The 17,916-nt window shown below is 41.6% G+C and overlaps 1 protein-coding gene across 1 annotated transcript in view; it reads right to left on the bottom strand.

The window, feature by feature from the left end:
• LOC115086828 (spermatogenesis-associated protein 7-like) overlaps positions 1–17,916 on the bottom strand; it is a 276,148-nt gene that overhangs the window by 106,048 nt on the left and 152,184 nt on the right. The window lies entirely within an intron of this gene.

Raw genomic sequence — 17,916 nt, 5'->3', positions numbered from 1 at the left:
ACATTGTTCATATAGGTAGACAGTAGGAGCAAAGAACTATATAGCCAGGAAGGGACACCGATCCCAGATACTGAAGGACAGTGGAAGCCACCAGTGTTGCTGGTAGGATTTACAGGCCTACACGTGAATAATGAATTAGGACTGGTGGTCTACATGCATATTGCACAGTCAAAAACTGAGGGGTAGGAATAGAGCATGGTTTTTCATTTCTCTCTCTCTCATACACTCACAACACTCTCTCCCCCATGTCTGGCTATAAATAAAATTTAAGTAGCCAGAAACAGAAGGCAATAAAAGAAAGGGAACTAAAAGAAGCTAAAGGGCACCAATCAATCCTCCTAGTTTTTCACAACAGACAAGGCATTTCTGCAGTCTGGCTCAGACAACACACTAACTAGAGAAGTAGATGAACAACAATGAGACGAAAATGACAAAAAGAAAAGGTGCCAGACAGGTCATCATGTGACTCCAGTTTAATGTGTTCAAAAGATAGTTCATCTCATCAGAAGCACCACTATGTTCAGAAGAAGGCTTACAATAAGCAAGACTAGTCTATCTGATACATTCTTTTTCAAAAACCAAGGCTTGAGGGATAAACATAACAGATTCTATCCGAAAAACATGCTGTGTCTGTTGTTCTGACTTCTGAAGAAATGTGGAAGCTAGCAACAATAATTTCAAAAAATGCTGGTGGACAGAAATTTCCCAAATTCCTTCTCAGATATAACACTTCCAGTGGAAAACATATACCCATTCATCATGTGGTGAATTGTTTTCCATGTGGGTAATTTTCTGGAGGGCGACCAAAACAAGGTGGTGTCTTGGTAAAAAGTGAAAGGTGTTCACCAAATGTGAAAGAATTGCATAAGCTAGATAATAAACTGCTGGAACATGAAAAGACTATCGAGCCGATACGGTACAGAGCGCACTGTTAACCCACCATTGGACGCGCGTTTTCGACGCGCTAGTGTTACCCCTTATTCAGTAAGGGGCCGAAAACGCGCATCCAATCCCCCGAACCTAATAGAGCCCGCAACATGCAAATGCATGTTGATGGCCCTATTAGGTATTCCCGCGCGATTCAGAAAAGAAAATGTGCAGCCAAGCCGCACATTTTGCTTTCAGAAATTAGCGCCTACCCAAAGGTAGGCGCTAATTTCTTCGGGCACCAGGAAAGTGCACAGAAAAGCAGTTTCACCCCACTCCCCCAAATTATTACAGCTTCTGTAAAATTATTATTATTGTACATTACCCATGTTGATTTTTGTACATATTCCATGTTACTTCTGTACATACTCCATGGTGTTTACTCACCGTCTGTACCCTTTAATGGTACTGTTCCTTTTGTTTCTCCACTTACTCTCTTATTTCCCTGCTGCCGCCCCCTTTTTCTTCAGCCTGCCCCACCTTCCCCCACCTTTGTTCATTGTAATTTCCAATCTTTCAAAGTTACATGTAAACCGGCGTGATGTTCCCACGAACACCAGTATAAAAAGTTTATAAATAAATAAAATAAATAAATAAAAACTGCTTTTCTGTGCACACTCCAACTTAATATCATGGCGATATTAAGTCGGAGGTCCCAAGGGTAAAAAAAGTAAAAAAAAAATTTGAAGATGGCCTGCGGCTGTCGGGTCGAAAACCGGAAGCTCAATTTTGCCGGCGTCTGGTTTCCAAGCCCGTGGCTGTCAGCTGGCTCGAGAACCGACGCCACCAAAATTGAGCGTCGGCTGTCAAACCCGCTGACAGCCGCCGCTCCGGTCCAAAAAGAGGCGCTATGGACACCCTCTCTCCCCTGGACTTTACTGTATCGACCCGCATAAAAGATCGTTCTTGTTACTAATCACTGTCTGGTGGACATGGGGTGGATAATATGGCTCTAAACAAATATTAACAGAACAAAAAGATGGAAAGAAATATTGGAAAGTGCTGAATGTTATTTTACATCTTGCTTTAAGAGGTTTTGCAATCCTAAGAGATAATAATCTAATAGGTGACCCACACAATGGCAACTTTCTTGAAACGTTTTGGTTATTAGCTCAATGATAGCATCACGTGTGACCATTTGGCAAAGTCAAACAGAAGGAAACAGACTCATGGGAGGGTAAGAATGACCTTGTTGACGTAAGTGGTAAGAGTGTACATAAAGCCATCCTTGCAGAGAGAGAAAAGGCTTTTATTATTTTGTCCTATGTGATGCTGCTGCTGATTTCTCTTAGCAAGAACACATATTGATAATTCAATTTGTAGCTCACAACAAAGATACTGGTGCATTTAGAGGATGGCATTTAAAAACTTGCTAAGCAGGTGAGAGAATGGGCTAATTTTAGCCAGTTATCATTAGGAACTATCAAGCTGAACCTAACCAGCTAGGTTTTCAGCTGAATATTCTTCTAAAACTGGATAATCAAGATGTAATCAGCTAGATTTAGAGCAGCTAACGTTCCCCAGATAAACTTAATCAGCTAGTGCTGACAATCAGGCATTAAGAAGTTGATATTTAAAATGATTTATTTGGTTAGGTTTGAGAACTGACTTAGTGCTTTGGTTGGATCATAGAGTTCTTTTCTCCTTGGTGGACTACCATGAAATTAAAGAAGATAGAAGATTATGAAGGGTATTGGGGCCATGGAAATATAGATGGTAAGGTATTTTGTGCTTGTTTAGGTGAACGACTGAAAAGATGGTTAGAAAATTTCCTTAGATGAACAGTTAGTGGGATGGCAGGACTCTATTGTAGCAGTACTTGATGTTATTGTGCCACAGACGTAGAATCCTTTATATAATCAACTGATTCTGGTAGTTTGACAATGAACTGTGGAGTATGTGAAGAGAGCGCAGATGGAAACTTTAACTATAGAGAAAAGAGAGGCTTGGAGACAGTTAGGGAATAGGTACTTGGGAGCTGATCAAGAAGAAAAATGAGGCCTTTTCTAGTTTTATAAAATCTGTGGATAATGGTGCTAAGAGTTTATTTAGAGTAGTTGATAAACTGTTAGAGAATAAGAAGGAGGTGATGCCGTCTGCAATGCTGGTTTCAATTGCAAAAGATTTGTAATCCTGCATTATCAATTGTGGGTCTAGTTTTATGGACTACCATATCAGACAAGCTTAAATCTATACAAGATTTTAAACTGTTTAAAAAGAAGCTTAAGGGTCTTTTATTCTATGAAGCCTTTTCAACTGATATCAGTTAATTGAAAATCCTGATGGTTTTATTTTAGATTTCATTGTGTGTTCATTGTGTCTGTTATTTTATATTGTATTTTATGTAAATATGTGTAATCCGCTTTGCATGATGCTGTTATCATAGGTGGAATATAAGCATTCTAAATAAATAAAATAAAAGTGCTCTGAGTTTTCTGATTATTTTGAGGAAAATATTTAACATCTGGAATCTCAGTTAGCTCCTTAAAGAAGAAGGGTATAGGTGATTTGGGTTTGGACGGAGGTTTTCAACCTTAGTGGAATTTACGATGGTTAGCTCTGTAGTGGTGAGCCATACTTTGAAGGGAATGAGACTTTCAGGATCAGGATGCCCCTAGTTGTATGTGCCTCATGATTGGTTTGCTCATTAAGAATTGAGGCCCTCCAGTGACTAGCAGTAATTAATTAATACCTCCTTGAAGGAGAATTATTTTCCAGCTAGATTGAAAAATTCTTTAATTTTTCCATTGTTAAAGAAAGTCAAACTGGATTCCTCATATTGTGGAAATTATAGGCTGATGGCTCATTTACCATTCCTAGCCAAGTCAGAGAAGATTGGGAGGAAATGAGATTTTGCAAGCGAGAAGTCCTGGCATGGTTTTAGAATCTACTTTTTCGATGGAAACTTTTGTGAATCAAACTTGTAGGAATGCTTATTAATATTTGAAAAGAATTTGACAGTTGAAATCTTTAGATAGTGGTGCAATAAAAATATAAGAACATAAGAACATGCCATACTGGGTCAGACCAAGGGTCCATCAAGCCCAGCATCCTGTTTCCAACAGTGGCCAATCCAGGCCGTAAGAACCTGGCAAGTACCCAAAAACTAAGTCTATTCCATGTTACCGTTGCTAGTAATAGCAGTGGTTATTATCTAAGTCAACTTAATTAATAGCAGGTAATGGACTTCTCCTCCAAGAACTTATCCAATCCTTTTTTAAACACAGCTATACTAACTGCATTAACCACATCTTCTGGCAACAAATTCCAGAGTTTAATTGTACATTGAGTGAAAAAGAACTTTCTCCGATTAGTTTTAAATGTGCCACATGCTAACTTCATGGAGTGCCCCCTAGTCTTTCTATTATCCGAAAGAGTAAAAAACCGATTCACATCTACCCATTCTAGACCTCTCATGATCTTAAACACCTCTATCATATCCCCTCTCAGCCATCTTTTCTCCAAGCTGAAAAGTCCTAATCTCTTTAGTCTTTCTTCATAGGGGAGCTGTTCCATTCCCCTTATCATTTTGGTAGCCCTTCTCTGTACCTTCTCCATCACAATTATATTTTTTTTGAGATGCGGCGACCAGAATTGTACACAGTATTCAAGGTGCGGTCTCATGGAGCGATACAGAGGCATTATGACATTTTCCATTTTATTCACCATTCCCTTTCTAATAATTCCCAACATTCTGTTTGCTTTTTTGACTGCCGCAGCACACTGAACCGACGATTTCAATGTGTTATCCACTATGACGCCTAGATCTCTTTCTTGGGTAGTAGCACCTAATATGGAACCTAACATTCGGGCCGATACAGTACAGTGCGCTCCAACGGAGTGCACTGTTAACCCGCCATTGGACGTGCGTTTTCCCTTACCCCTTATTCATTAAGGGGCCGAAAACGCGCGTCCATCCCGCCGAACCTAATAGCGCCCTCAACATGCAAATGCATGTTGATGGCCCTATTAGGTATTCCCGTGGGATTCAGAAAACAAAATGTGTAGCTAAGCCACACATTTTGCTTTCAGAAATTAGCGCCTACCAAAGGTAGGCGCTAATTTCTTCAGGCACCAGGAAAGTGCACAGAAAAGCAGTAAAAACTGCTTTTCTGTGCACCCTCTGACTTAATATCATGGCGATATTAAGTCAGAGGTCCCGAAGGGTAAAAAAAGTAAAAAAAAAATTTTTAAAAATTTGAAGTCGGCCCGTGGCTGTCAGGTCGAAAACCGGACGCTCAATTTTGCCGGCATCCAGTTTCCGAGTCCGTGGCTGTCAGCGGGCTCGAGAACCAACGCTGGCAAAATTGAGCATTGGGTGTCAAACCCACTGACAGCCATCGCTCCGGGCCAAAAAGAGGCGCTAGGAACGCGCTAGTGTCCCTAGCGCCTCCTTTTGCCTGTTTCTACTGCCGGGCCTCATTTAAATACTGAATCGCGCGCACAGGCGAGTGGCCTGTGTGCGCGCCGGGAGAGCGGGTGTTCGCCCACTCTCCCGCGGACTTTACTGAATCAGCCCGATTGTGTAACTATAGCATGGGTTATTTTTCCCTATATGCATCACCTTGCACTTGTCCACATTAAATTTCATCTGCTATTTTGATGCCCAATTTTCCAGCCTCACAAGGTCTTCCTGCAATTTATCACAATCTGCTTGTGCTTTAACTATGAACAATTGTGTATCATCTGCAAATTTGATTACCTCTCTTGTCGTATTTCTTTCCAGATCATTTATAAATATATTGAAAAGTAAGGGTCCCAATACAGATCCCTGAGGCACTCCACTGCCCACTCCCTTCCACTTAGAAAATTGTCCATTTAATCCTACTCTCTGTTTCCTGTCTTTTAGCCAGTTTGTAATCCACGAAAGGTCATCGCCACCTATCCCATGACTTTTTATTTTTCCTAGAAGCCTCTCATGAGGAACTTTGTCAAATGCCTTCTGAAAGTCCAAGTACACTACATCTACCGGTTCACCTTTATCCACATGTTTATTAACTCCTTCAAAAATGTGAAGCAGATTTGTGAGGCATGACTTGCCTTGGGTAAAGCCATGCTGACTTTGTTCCATTAAACCATGTCTTTCTATATGTTCTGTGATTTTGATGTTTAGAACACTTTCCACTATTTTTCCTGGCACTGAAGTCAGGTTAACCGGTCTGTAGTTTACCGGCTCGCCCCTGGAGCCCCTTTTAAATATGGGGGTTACATTAGCTATCCTCCAGTCTTCAGGTACAATGGATGATTTTAATGATAGGTTACAAATTTTACTAATAAGTCTGAAATTTCATTTTTTAGTTCCTTCAGAACTCTGGGGTGTATACCATCCGGTCCAGGTGATTTACTGCTCTTAAGTTTGTCAATCAGGTCTACCACATCTTCTAGGTTCACCATGATTTGGTTCAGTCCATCTGAATCATTACCCATGAAAACCTTCTCCAGTATGGGTACCTCCCCAACAACTTTTCAGTAAACACCGAAGAAAAGAAATCAGTTAATCTTTCCGCGATGGCCTTATCTTCTCTAAGTGCCCCTTTAACCCCTCGATCATCTAACGGTCCAACTGACTCCCTCACAGGCTTTCTGCTTTGGATATATTTTATAAAGTTTTTACTGTGAGTTTTTGCCTGTACGGCCAACTTCTTTTCAAATTCTCTCTTAGCCTGTCTTAACAATGTCTTACATTTAACTTGCCAACGTTTATGCATTATCCTATTTTCTTCTGTTGGATCCTTCTTCCAATTTTTGAATGAAGATCTTTTGGCTAAAATAGCTTCTTTCACCTCCCCTTTTAACCATGCCGGTAATTGTTTTGCCTTCTTTCCACCTTTCTTAATGTGTAGAATACATATGGATTGTGCTTCTAGGATGGTATTTTTTAACAATGACCACGCCTCTTGCACACTTTTTACTTTTGTAGCTGCTCCTTTCAGTTTTTTCTAACTATTTTTCTCATTTTATCAAAGTTTCCCTTTTGACAGTTTAGCACGAGAGCCGTGGATTTGCTTACTATCCCCCTTCCAGTCATTAAGTCAAATTTGATCATATTATGATCACTATTGCCAAGCGGCCCCACCAAAGTTACCTCTCTCACCAAATCCTGTTCTCCACTGAGAATTAGTTCTAAAATTGCTCCCTCTCTCATCTGTTCCTGAACCAATTGCTCCACAAAGCTATCATTTATTCCATCCAGGAACTTTATCACTCTAGCGTGTCCCGATGATGCATTTACCCAGTCAATATTGGGGTAATTGAAGTCTCCCATTATTACCGCACTACCAATTTGGTTAGCTTCCCTAATTTCTCTTAGCATTTCACTGTCAGTCTCACCATCTTGACCAGGTGGTCGGTAGTATACTCCTATCACTATAGTCTTCACCGACACACAAGGGATTTCTACCCATAAAGATTCAATTGTGCATTTAGTCTCGTGCAGGATGTTTATCCTGTTGGACTCTATGCCATCCTGGACATAAAGCACCACACCGTCTCCGGGTGCTTCTCTCTGTCATTGCGATATAATTTGTACCCTAGTATAGCACTGTCCCATTGGTTGTCCTCCTTCCACCATGTCTCTGAGATGCCAATTAAGTCTATGTCATCATTCACTGCTATACATTCTAATTCTCCAATCTTACTTCTTAGACTTCTGGCTTTAGCATACAAACATTTCAAAGTTTGTTTTTTGTTTGTATTTTTATTCTGCTTTTTAATTGATAGGGATAAGTTAGAATTTTTTTAGCTCAGGTGAGTTTTTAGGAGTAGATGAGTTTAGGGGTAGGTGAGTTTTTAGGGGTAGATATTAAAAAAATCAGAAGAGCCATTATATCCCACAAAGTGTAACAAGAAAACCAAAAGAATGGAACAACATTCTATGTTTTGCATTCTTTGTTTTGATGTTCCCTTCTTTTAGTTTTGTAGATATTCAAAAGCCATTAAGGTCTGGAATTCATTGCCAGAGGATGTGGTGAAATATATTAGTATAACTGGGTTTAAAAAAGACTTTGTATTAGACTTTGTACTTTTTGAAAGAGTAAACAACCAATTAACGTATATTCGTTCCACTCCACTCATTATTTTATAGACCTCTATCATATCTCCCCTCAGCCATAATTACATAACAATGAAAACTACATCCTAAGTAAAATTAGCATCATCAAAAATTAAATATAATATACTTTAAAATACAACAGTAAAATAATTAAATAATGACTGATAATACATTGCTGCTGCTCCTAAATACTACTCTCTTCCTTTATATGGGAATAAGCCTTCACTATCTTTCTAAAATTCAAGTAATAGTTACCCTCATTCCTGGTCAGCACTGGGAAACAATTCTTAATAATGGTGCCACTAATGTAAATGCTCTATTAAAACCATAACTCAATTTAAACCTAAAACCATAAGACAGTTGTACCTAGACTGTCTTTGAAGATCTAACATCAAGACTGGGGAGCATGCACTATAATTTAGACACCAAATACTGCAGATCATTTCCTCCTAGACAGTGGAAAGTCAGCATCATCAACTTAATCTTTGCCCTCTCTGCTACTGGCAACTAATATAGTAATGGTGATATCCGATCACTCCTTGTCTTCCAGATGTGCTGCCGAATTTTGATTATACTGTAATTTATTTATTAATCAACCTGGCATTCCCACTAATAATTTGTTACAATAATCTAGCATTCCTAAAACTAAAGATAAAACTAATGGGGGTTGATATTCAGCCACTGAGTGGCTAGTTAACAGGGATATTTTCTAAAGACTTATCGCACGCGATATGGCTGTATTGCATGCGATAAGCCTCTATCGCATGCGAAAAGGCCCTTTTCATGTGCGACAGCATGCAAAATCGATTCAGGGCGGAGTCAGGGCTGCAAGGGGAGGAGTTGGGGCGGCAAGAGGGCAGACTGGGTGGTGTCTTCGCTGGCGGCGATAAGGTTAGTAACATTATCGTCACCAGTAGCGCGCCGAATAGTACCACCTTTCACGGTGGTGCTATTTGGTGCAAAAGCCGGCAGCGAAGACACCGCGGTGGTGCGAAGGCTGTGGGCTTTCGCAGGCATGCCCCCCCGCCCCCGTTTTCGCTGGATTCATCATTCAGCAATGAATGATGAATCCAGACCTAAGTTAGTCAGCTACACCTATTCAGCTAACTTAACCGGTATATTAAGCAGTGCCATTGGATATACCCTGTTATCTTAAAAGTTAGCCAGATAGGTATATCCAACTAACTTTAGACCTGCCTATAGCACGGCCAGAGTCAACAGGCTAACTCCGCTCCACCCCAGAATGCCTACTGCCCATCCCAGGAATGCCCCTGACCTATCTGGCTAAATTCTAGCCAGATAACTCTTTATCTGGCTAGAATTTAGCCACATAAGTCACCAATATCGCAGCTAACCATTATTAAGGTGAAGTTGCAGAAATCCACTGCTTAGAATTTATCTACCCCTTGGAATCCTGCCAGTTACTTGGGACCTGAATTGGCCACTGTTGGAAACAGGATACTGGGCTTGATGGACCTTTGGTCTGCTCCAGTATGGCAAATGTTATGTTCTTATGTATATGACGTTATATAAACCACTTTGGTTGTTTTTGGACAAATATGCAATATGAAAGTTTCTTAAATATATAAATAAAAATAAATAAAAGAAAATAAATTAGTCGAATAAAGTGCGCAAAGCCTAGCACACAGGTTAACCCGTGGTTGGACGTGCATTTTGGATGCGCTAGACTAACACCCGATGCAATAAGGGGATTAGCACATCCAAAATGTATGTCCAAACAAATGCATAATTAACAGTGCTCATCACATGTAAATACCATGTATATGAGGATATTAGCTATTATCCTGATGCAAAAAATAGCCTTGCGCCCAATGCACAATTTTTAATAGAGCAAAATTAATGCCAGGCTCAGAGTTAGTATAAAGTCATGGCGCACGTCGAGGTCGCAATAAAAAAACCCAAAAACCTTTCTGTGTTTCCTTCTTCTGTTAGTGTACGAGGTAGTTGTGGGTGGATCCTTGGGCCGGTGGCAGATGACCATGCCCCTGGGGGAAGATCCCGAGAGGGACCACCGGTCAGGCTCAGAGTATGGAGACAGACACACACTAGTTCTTTTATTACACAGTATATGGAACCACCAGAGGTGGCAGTAGTGAGCTGAAACGCCTGGCTGGGCTGTAGTTTCTCAGATACTGGAACAGCGATCCTGGATAACTGAGCTGTACAGAAACTGAATATAGTTAGTATGCAGGGTATGCAGAGTTCAGGAGCAGGTCCTTGAAGCAGCTGAGGAGTTGGAAGTCTCTTAGAAGCAGCTGAGGAGTTGGAAAGGATGAGGCATTCGAGGAGCGAGTACCTGGTTCCAGGGAAAGCTCTGAGAGAGAGAGAGTAACTCACTGGTGTAGTAGGCAGCGACGACTTCCAGGCAGAAGAAGTATTCAGTAGCAAATCTAAGTACGTGGGCCCTCGAGGAGCGAGTACCGGTTCCAGACTGTGATCTGAAAAGCAAAGAGAAAGCGAGGGCCCCGAGGAGCAGGTTCCCCTGGTAAGTCCGAGGAGGTAGAGTAGCAAGGAAACCCTGAAGTAACCTTTGCTAACTCGATTAGTTACTGATTTCAGAGACCTTAAATATCCGGTGGAGATGACGTCATCTCAGGGGGACGCCCCTGAGGTTCGCACCACTGCTGGTACTTGAGTCAGGGCTGCGCCGCGCACATGCCCTTAGACTGCTGGGAAACATGGCGGAGTGCGGCGTCCAGCCAGTCCGGGGATGCCAGAGGAGAACGGCATGATGACACCGCGGCAGCCAAACATCCAATATGCAAAGAGGGAGTCGCCAAAGAGGTAAGGTGGGCATAGTGGAGACGTCGGGCAGCGACGGTCGCTACATCTACTTAGTATTGTCATGATACTAAGATCTGCTCCTTGAGATGACTAAAAATGATTAAAAAATGAAAGGCTTGATGAAAAAAAATGTTTTTGGGGGGGCGCACAATATACACGATCCAGGCTGTGTATATTGTGTGTGTATATTGTACCGGTAAATTATCTGCAGCGGGATAAAAGAGATGTTCGTAACGAGCATCCGCTTTCCTAACCTGAGCACAGCCACATCTCCTGGGCACCCAATGCTTTTGATCACCGAGGATGCACAATTTATTCCTAGTGCGTCCTTTTTAGCATGGCAGCTCATTAGAATGTTGCTTCACGCGCCCAGGAGAGGTGGATGTGCGCGCATGTTGAAAAAAAAACGGGCGCCCAGTTTGGATGCATCAGCCCCTGAGTTTTAAACATCTGCACCTTGCTGAATGGCTACATTTTAGCCCGGTATTTCATTATCTGCTAAAACAAAGCCAGACTGGGCATTCTAGGGATGGAGCTTAAATATACCTTGGCTAACGCTACTATTCAGTAATCCGGCTAAATGAATGAAATATTTGTAGACCTAAAGTTAGCGGGCTAACTAAAAACAATAAAATCAATAAGCAGAAAATGTAGCCTCCCCTCGTGCCCCATAGGATGTAACAAATGACGCAGCATGGCCCACTCCCGCCTCCCCAAAATATAAATACAATGTAAGCGTGAGCTGAGCGGTCCCCTTCCCACTCTCCTAGAACTTTTAAAATTGTAGAGGAGACTGAGTGTCTGATGCCCTCCCTTTAAAAAAAAAAAAAAGATAATTGTCAAATTCCTTCCCACTACTCCCTCAACCCACAAAATGGTCAAGAAGCCCAGTGGGAGGCAAAGAGGTTCTTACCTCCTCCCATAAGAACATAAGAAAATGCCATACTGGGTCAGACCAAGGGTCCATCAAGCCCAGCATCCTGCCTCCAACAGTGGCCAATCCAGGCCATAGGAACCTGGCAAGTACCCAAAAACTAAGTCTATTCCATGTTACCGTTGCTAGTAATAGCGGTGGCTATTTTCTAAGTCAACTCAATTAATAGCAGGTAATGGACTTCTCCTCCAAGAACTTATCCAAATCTTTTTTAAACACAACTATACTAACTGCACTAACCACATCCTCTGGCCACAAATTCCAGAGTTTAATTGTGCGTTGAGTAAAAAAGAACTTTCTCCGATTAGTTTTAAATGTGCCCCATGCTAACTTCATGGAGTGCCCCCTAGTCTTTCTACTATCTGAAAGAGTAAATAACGATTCACATTTACCCGTTCTAGACCTCTCATGATTTTAAACATCTCTATCATATCCCCCCTCAGCCGTCTCTTCTCCAAGCTGAAAAGTCCTAACCTCTTTAGTCTTTCCTCATAGGGGAGCTGTTCCATTCCCCTTATCATTTTGGTAGCCCTTCTCTGTACTTTCACCATCGCAATTATATCTTTTTTGAGATGCGGTTGAATAGTAAATGTCACTCGGCAGAGCTATCAGCTGTACTTGCTTTTTACTATTCACTTAAGGGTGCATTTTGAAAGCCTGGCATGTGCTAAAGCTGGGAGACATGCACAGAAGTTGGGCTGGTGATTGCCGCATGGATTTTAAAAGGCTCCCGTCTATGCGGGTATCTCCCTGTACGCGCAAACATTTTTTTTTTCAAAAAAGGGGCGGGGAATGGGCGTGGGCTAGGGTGGGGCATTTATGAATGAAACCAGCGCATAAATACTTAGGAGCACAAGCTTAGGTGTGCCGGGGCCCCCAACTGCGTAACTTTACTTCTGCTATGGATGGCGTGTAAGTCCTAAAATAAAAAAAACAAAGCTCGCCAGTCAGTGGGGTTTTAAGGCTAGGGGCTAGCAGGATAAAAGGGAGGCTAATTAACTAGAGGGTTTAGGAAGTTCAATGCTTTACCTGGGCAAACTGGGAACGAACTGGGGAAACTGGTAATTGCGTCATTGTGCATCTACTTAAATGCCCCACTTACACTATAGAGACTGAATTTGTGCATACATGCACTTGTCTATATAAAATTGTGCACACATGTACAGCCTATTTTATACCATGCATGCCTATACATGTGCACCCGTGTGGCTGTTTCAGAGTTACTGTCTTATTCCTTTCATTGTTGCAGAAAAGGCTGATGATCGGTCTTTTCATTGACAGCACTTAGGGCCTGATTTATTAAGGCTTTTCTCCCATTCTGTGTCTATGGGGGAAAAATGCTTAGTAAATCAAGCAGTTGGCTCTCAGTGGAAATTGATGTGTTCGCTGACAGCTGTCGGTTAACAGACAAATCACAGGTCTTTCCCATGGTAGTGAAGTGAATAAATGAATAGTAAAATGCTGGTATAGCTGATATCTGTGTAGCCTCGCTGGAGGAAGTATGAATCTCTTTTCGTCCCTCTGGTTTCTTGTCCATTTTTGGGATTTTGGGAGAGGGGGATTGAAGGGAATTTGACAACTATAATTTTTTAATGTAGGAGATGTAGGAAAGGAGGAAATCAGATGCTCAGCCCATGCTACAAGGTTCCACATTGGGAGTCACCATCCAGGAAAAGGATCTAGGTGTCATCATGTATAATATGTTGAAATCCTATGCTCAGTGTGCAGCAATGGCCAAGAAAGTAACTAGAATGTTAGGAACTATTAGGAAAGGAACAGAGAATAAAACAGAGACTATCATAATGCCTCTCCCTTACAATGTGGTGTGACCTCATCTTGAGTATTGTGTGCTACTTTGGTCATTGCATCTCAAAAAAGATATAGCGGAATTAGAAAAGGTACAGACAAGAGTGACCAAAATGATAAAGGGGATGGCATGATTCCCCTGTGAGGTAAGTCGAAAGAGGTTAGGGCTCTTCAGCTTGGAGAAGAGATGGCTGAGGGGAGATATGATAGAGGTCTTTAAAATCATGAGAGGAGTGGAACAGGCAAACACAAATAGGTTGTTTACTCTTTCAAAATGTACATAAACTTGGGGACACACAATGAAGTTACTAGATAATACATTTAAGATTAATAAGAGAAAATGTTGTTTTACTCAATGCATAATTAAACTCTGGAACTTGTTGTTGGAAGATATGGTGAAAACAGTTAGTGTAGCTGGTTTTAAAAAATGTTTAAGGTTTAGACAAGTACTTGGAAGAAAAGTCCATAAACCATAAGGTGGACTTAGGGAAATATACTGCTTTGAGATGTAATGATTGGCATGGAAGGAGAAATTACTACTTACCTGATAATTTTGTTTTCCTTAGTGTAGATAGATGGACTCAGGACCAATGAGTTATGCACTTCTGCTAGCAGATAGAGATGGAGCAAGATGACATCACAGTATAAATAGTCCTGCAGCAACATCATCCCACCAGTATTCTCTTCAAAAGCAACTGTGAACAGGTTAGCTAAAAACTTGTTTAAACACAGTCAACTATTACTGTACTCAACCAATAGGAAACACTGAACTCAGGTAACGAATATATGTACCCCAATCTAGGGACTGGATGAAAACTTACCAGTAAACCCCCGGAATACATAGCCCCACAGGAAGACCATTAAACCAATCATTCAGTAACCAAGGGTGGGAAGCGGATTCCATCTGTCTACACTAAGGAAAACAAAATTATCAGGTAAGTAGTAATTTCTCCTTTCCTAGCATGTAGACAGATGGACTCAGGATCAGTGGGATGTAGCCAAGCTACTCCTGACTAGGGTGGGAGGTTGCCCGTGGTTCAGTCAACACTGCACATGCAAAGGCTGTGTCCTCTCGGGCCTGCACATCCAGACAACAATATCTGGAAAAAGTATTTAAGGAGGACCACATTGTAGCTCAGCAAATGTCCACGGGAGACAACAATCTAACTTTCGCCCATGGCACTGCCTGAGCTCTAGTGGAATGAGCCCTAACCTGAGTAGGCAATGGCTTTTCAGCCTCCACAAACATGGCCATGACTACCTCCTTAATCCAGCAAGCTATTGTAGCCCGCGAAGCTGGTTCACCCTGCTTCCTTCCACCATGAAGGACAAACAGGCCATCCATCTTTTGGAAAGGTTTAGAAATCTCCAGATACCTCACAATATGTCTCTTGACGTCCAAAGATGCAACAGGCGATATTCTTCCACATCTTTTCCTTTAACCAAGGGCGGCAAGGAAATAGACTGATTCAAGTGAAAATCCGAGACCACTTTAGGCAAGAAAGAGGAAACAGTACGCAGCTGTATCGCTCCTGGAGAACGGCTCATGGCAAGACAAGGCCTGCAGCTCAGAAATTTGGCGCGCAGAACATATTGCCACCAGAAACACTGTTTCAAGGTCAATAGCCGCAAGGAAAGGCTATGCAATGGTCGAAACGGAGGACCAGTCAGGAAATCCAACACCAGGTTAAGACTCCACAAGGTAACCGGTAACCGCAAGGGAGGACGAAGATGATTCATTCCCTTCACGAAACGAGCCACATCAGGATGAGACGATAAGGATTCACCATTGACCTGGCCTCTGAAACAGGCAAGAGCCACAACCTGTACCTTCAAGGAATTAAGGGCCAACCCCTTATTTAACCCATTCTGCAAAAATTCCAAAATGAGCGGGATCTTCACTGAATGAGGAAGAACAACTCATTCTTCACACAAAGCCTCAAACACGCACCAAACCCAGATGACAAAAACAATACAAGCCAGGGAATCTGTCTTGAATCTGTGGCAATTCTCATTACTGATATTATAGAACAGCGATTTTCAATCGGTGTGTCGCGATGCACCGGCAAGAGTGTCTTGGCCCCTAGTGTGCCTATTGCCCCGGTTGTGCTTCCCTTTTCCCCAGAGGCACATTGGCCTATTTGTGGATCGGTCATCCCCCAGTGGGCCGATGCAGTTGGTTGTGGAAGGATATAGCAAATGTTGCTTACCTGTAACAGGTGTTCTCACAGGACAGCAGGATGTTAGTACTCACATATGGGTGACATCACAGGATGGAGCCCAATCACGGAACACTTTTGTCAAAGTTTCTAGAACTTTGACTGGCACCTACCGGGCATGCCCAGCATGGCACTAACCCTGCAGCCAGCAGGGGTCTCCCTTCAGTCTTGTTTAAAGCTACAGGAAGTACCGAAAAATAAAATAAGAAAACGTAACGAACCCAACACTGCGGGGTGGCGAGTGGGTTTCGTGAGGACTAACATCCTGCAGTCCTGTGAGAACACCTGTTACAGGTAAGCAACATTTGCTTTCTCACAGGACAAGCAGGATGGTAGTCCTCACATATGGGTGAGTACCGAGCTGAGGATGTCCGAGTATGCACCAATCGTATTCAAAGATGTGCAACAGGCACAACAATCGGGGTGGAAATTTAGCAGAGGTCATCCTGAACCCTAACAGGCAGGCAGAAGGGTGTTGGATGTTGTTCTGCTCATCAGCTGTTTTGTAACATTTATTAGTATAGTTTTAGAATTATTTCTGTGTGGGGATCTGTTTTCCTAATAGGAAATGTATTAGTGTTTAGGGCCTGGTTTAATAGTTGTATTTCTTAGATAGGGTTGTTACTGTTTGAGTGTGTTCCATAATACAGGTGTAACTTTGTGCGGGTTAGTTTGTGTGCATTATTGCAGATCCTGGGACTATGTTAGGTGCCATATTTCTCTTTCCATTTCTCCAGGTTTCTCACTGGGTTTCCATTCCAGTTTGTCTCCATATTTATAATTTGCATTTGAAAAAATTCTTCAGATCTACTTTTGGAAAAGAACATAAACTATTTCCACTTATCTTATTTAATAAGGTTCACAAAAACAATTGCAACTTATTTTCAGTGGTGTGCCTAGCCCTATGGACTTTTTTACACAATGCCAGTGATGATAGCAGAACTATACAGAAGTTTCAGCAAGCTAGTGCTCATAAAAAATTGAACAAGAATAGGTAGGTCACTTTGCTATTTTGTCTATTGAGTGTAAACTTGTATGAGAAATTGACTTTGGGGAGAAAAAAATACAAATAAAGCGTTAAAGTGAGTTGATCTATTTCTACAACGTTTGCAGCCATGTAAGTCTATTAGAACAAAAAAAAAAAAAATCAAAACTAACTAAATGGTACCATTATTAGAAATAACAATCCAAAAATTACAAATTAGTCAGTAATGTAGATGGTAACTATAGAATTAAAATATAATTTTTTTCTTTCATGATTCATGAGAGTTTTTGAATATGAGATGCTATGTGTGTGGTATGTGGTCCACCTTAAAGCATCAAAGAAATGATGTTTGGGTCCTGATTACTCGCAGTAAAAGGAAAAAAAAAAAGATTTGTGCAGTTTCATAATCCTGTAGACCAAATTATCAACTGCTTGCCTCAGCACTATCCTCAGTGTGGCCACTGAAAAGTGATGGGGGGAGGGGGAGGGCATTTCCTGAGGAACAGTGCTTGATCGATCACCCACTCGTGAAATCAGGCAATGAGCTGATCTCTAAACCTGTGAATGGCGAAAATCGGAATTTCCACCTGAGGAAAACACTTTTGTGAAGAAAAAAAAAAAAATAACATCCACACATTAATAACAAACGTGGTGAGGTCAGAATTTTCAATATATTCTTCAGCCCAGGAAGTGACAGCAGATTATAGCAGTTTGGAATGTGCCTTGATTTGTGCTCCATGAGATTGCAAGCCTTGTCAGAGGATGGGCAGGGAGACATAATTTTGTACTGTAGCTGTGGTAAAATGACGAGTGCCAAGCAGATTAGCCCCATTATTGACAGACTGATATCCAAGAGGTATGAATAGTTGTGAAAAAATAATCGAAAGAAAATTGGTATGCACGCACGTAGCTCAATTTTTTATGCTCAGGAATTCTTCATTTGGCTTTATGGAGCTGTGCAAACAAATACACTTTTTTTGGTCATTAAGGCAGACGTGAAAGGAGCAATCCATGTCAGGCAAAAATATTTTCTGCTAACAGAAACCAGTCTGCAGCATGTGTCTAGCATAACACTGCAGCACTTAACTTCATCTCTAATCCTGGAAATGTGGTAATAGCAATTTGGGGGTGAAGGAAGGAGCCAGACCTTTTATTCCCATACATCAGTGCTTTCCACAGGATATCCCCA

The sequence above is a fragment of the Rhinatrema bivittatum genome, chromosome 3 (assembly GCF_901001135.1).
Source record: "Rhinatrema bivittatum chromosome 3, aRhiBiv1.1, whole genome shotgun sequence".
Taxonomy (NCBI): Eukaryota; Metazoa; Chordata; class Amphibia; order Gymnophiona; family Rhinatrematidae; genus Rhinatrema; species Rhinatrema bivittatum.
This window is presented reverse-complemented; position numbering and strand designations above follow the sequence as displayed.